Below are 3,094 nucleotides of genomic sequence, written 5' to 3'. Positions count from 1 at the left end.
AACAGAAGCCAATTTGTATACAGCAAACTTCAACAAACAGTGATGTGATAATTATCAGATAATCTTGAGTCTTTGTGATTTGGTTGAGGGTTATAATGGGCTTGGACACCATGAGAAGTCCTCTACTCTTTGAAATAGTACTGTGGGACCCTTACGATTTACCTCCTGAGTAGAAAGAGATTTAGTTTGAGACTCCTGCAAAAGACAGCACCTCCAACTGTCAACAGCAGTCTTGATTTTTGTGTTTAAGCTCTTGTTAGATTTAATGCCAGAATCTCAAGAGGTGTGAGTCAATTGACCCACAGCTGACCTACAAACTAGAGGGAGTGGCACAATGTTGAAAGTACCTGCAGTAAAACAGTGAAATTTCAGTCTTTAAAGCTTTCTTTTCTCTAAAAAAAAACTTACCCAGTTGTAGAAGTACATTACAAAACATTTTGAATTACATAAAGTGTAATAAAATTCTACTTTTCTCTGTACGGCATGTTCCACTCTATGGTGCCTCAACATAATTGCAACATTCTTGGTGTTTACAGTGCATGTCTCACGTAGGGCATGCGGCCTTAGGGCAAATCATTTCCATTCAATATTACAGAAAACGTTCAGTAAAATCAGCTTTTCTCCATACATGTTCCACTCTGGGTCTCCCTCAATACAGTTTGAAAAAAGCGGAGGTATTTGCAAAGCACATTCAATACCAGGCACACATTGTCTCCAGCCCCTCAGTGTTTTAAGACTGAAAGACCTGTGACGGCAATTTTTCCTCATTGTGCCTCTACTGAAGCTCCTTCTCAAGTTTCCTGGACTACAATAATCCAATCCAAGGGTGTCATAATTACAGGTTCTTTAATTCCAGTCCTCTAATTTATCACCCTCCCAACCCACCTCATCTGAAGAGGATGAACAAATTCTTTGAATTTAGTGTAGCTTCTACACCTAGAATATACAAAACAGTGATTTGGGGGTGGGAAGGAGAGGTCAGCCACTCAATTAGATCATGGCTGGTGTATTGGTGTTCCCAATTCCACATTCCCCTCTGGTTACATCGAGTTGGTGAGGAAGAAGAGTTGAAGCCAAGTCAAATCAGCTCTGACCTTGTTGAATGCTGGAGCACGCATGAGGGACTATATTGACTGGAATTTAAAAGAATGGGGTGGGTGGAATCTTATAGAAACACAAAAATTATGAAGGGAATGGATAAGATAGAAGCAGGGAGGTGGTTTCCACTGGTGGGTGATACGAGAACTAGGGGATAGAGTCTCAAAATAAGGGGGAGCAGGTTCAGCACTGAGTTGAGGAGGAACTTTTTCACCCAAAGGGTTGTGAATCTGTGGAATTCCCTGCCCAGTGAAGCAGTTGAGGCTACCTCATTGAATGTTTTTCAAAGGCAAATATAGATAGATATTTGAATAGTAAAGGAATTAAGGGTTAGGGTGAGCCAGCAGGCAGTTAGAGCTGATGCAACAAAAAGGTCAGAAGTAACAATGCCAGGGGATGAAGGAGCAGTGCTTCAAATAAACTTATTGGACAATAACCTGGTGTCATGTGACTTCTAACCTTGACCACCCCAGTCCAACACCAGTGCCTCCACATCACAAAAAAGACCAGCCATGATGTTAATGAATGATGGGTCAGGCTAAATGGGCCAGATTACCTATTCCTGCTCCTATTTCTTATGCTCCTATAGACCCCGACCCCTCCTAAAACCTTTGACTCCTCTGCCTAACACAAATGTATCAACTTTGGCCTTAAATGCTCCCATCTCCACTGCCTTCTCAGGTAGAGTTCCAAAGTTACCCATCTACCCATCTCAGAGAAAGAGAATTATGCTGATCTCTATCCTAAAAGGGTGACCCCTAGTTTTTAATACAGACTCCCCCCGCCCCCTTTCCCTTGCTTCTGGACTGAGGAAACAGTCTTTCAGATCCACCTTGTGAAGGCCATTGTAGACTTTCAACACTTCTGCCAGGTCACCCCTCATTCTTCCACAGTCAATAAAACGTGGTGCTGGAAAAGCACAGCCGGGTCAAGGCAGCATCTGAGGAGCAGGAGAGAGTGACGTTTCGAGCATAATCTCCTCACCAGGGAGGATTCATCCTCGGATGCCGCCCGACCGGCTGTGCTTTTCCAGCACCACACTTTTTGACTCCGACCTGCAGTCCGCACTTCTTCCTCCATCTTCCGAGCTCCAGCGGTGACAAGCCTTTCCTCATAAGGACAATAACTCACAGTCAACACATTCAGAAATGCACTCACGTTGCTGAAGTTAGAAAAAAGCAGCTTGCTGGGCGAGAGCGCTTGGCTCTTTAAATGGAGTGGCTGTGTGAGTGACAGGAGCTATACCCAATGCAATGGGAGGGAGTGGGGATTGCTCTCCAATGGTGCCCGGGGGTGGGGGTGGGAATTCCGCCTATCCAGGTGACAGTGTGGGAGAGAGTTTGGAGTGAAACTGGGATTGATCCCTGGGATTGGGGGAAAGGGAGCTCTCTGGAGGTGAAAGGGTTATAGGGAAAACCTCCCCCCAGAAGGATGTGACCCTCCTGGGAGAGAGAGAGAGAGATGTTGCTGGTAACCGGACGGTGAAAGTTGGCTGGCTCGGATTTGTCCCGCCCGCCTGGGGATTTTGTTCGTATTCTCTGTCTCTGCCTGTGGCTGTGAGCCCGGGTTCCGGATCCCACCGCTGCCGGCCCTCGGGTGAGTTTGTTCGGGACTCTGCCGTGCGCCTGACTCCCCCGACCCCCTCTGCATTCCGCAGGCACCTTCCCCATCCACCACCCACACACACACCCTTTGTTGCTGTTATAACTCCCTCCCAGTGAATTCCTGAACACCCCCCCCCCCCCCCACTTGCTCCACAATCCCGACCCCCCCCCCCGGCGGGACTCCTCCTGGCCCCTTCCCTCAGGTGGGAGGAGGGAAAAAGGGGCGGGGGCAGGTTCGGAATTGGGATGTTCCTCTGGAACTCAGGGAAGTTGCTATTTGCTCAGGAACACGACAGCAAGGGGGCAGCACCTGGGTCAGGTGGGTGAAGGGGGTGGAAGGGGAATACAGTGAAGGTGCCTGGGGGGGGAAGGGGGATACAGTGAAGGTGCCT

At 48.0% G+C, this 3,094-nt stretch overlaps 1 protein-coding gene across 1 annotated transcript in view; it reads left to right on the top strand.

Moving 5' to 3' along the window:
* Positions 1 to 2,434: 2,434 nt before the first annotated feature.
* Positions 2,435 to 3,094, top strand: part of LOC122562005 (caskin-2-like) — a 278,200-nt gene continuing 277,540 nt past the window's right edge. Inside the window, exon 1 of the mRNA XM_043714379.1 lies at positions 2,435 to 2,694. The gene's annotated coding sequence lies outside the window, so the exon portion shown is untranslated. The remainder of the gene's footprint in view (positions 2,695 to 3,094) is intronic.

This window comes from Chiloscyllium plagiosum, chromosome 24 (genome assembly GCF_004010195.1).
Source record: "Chiloscyllium plagiosum isolate BGI_BamShark_2017 chromosome 24, ASM401019v2, whole genome shotgun sequence".
Classification (NCBI taxonomy): Eukaryota; Metazoa; Chordata; class Chondrichthyes; order Orectolobiformes; family Hemiscylliidae; genus Chiloscyllium; species Chiloscyllium plagiosum.
This window is presented reverse-complemented; position numbering and strand designations above follow the sequence as displayed.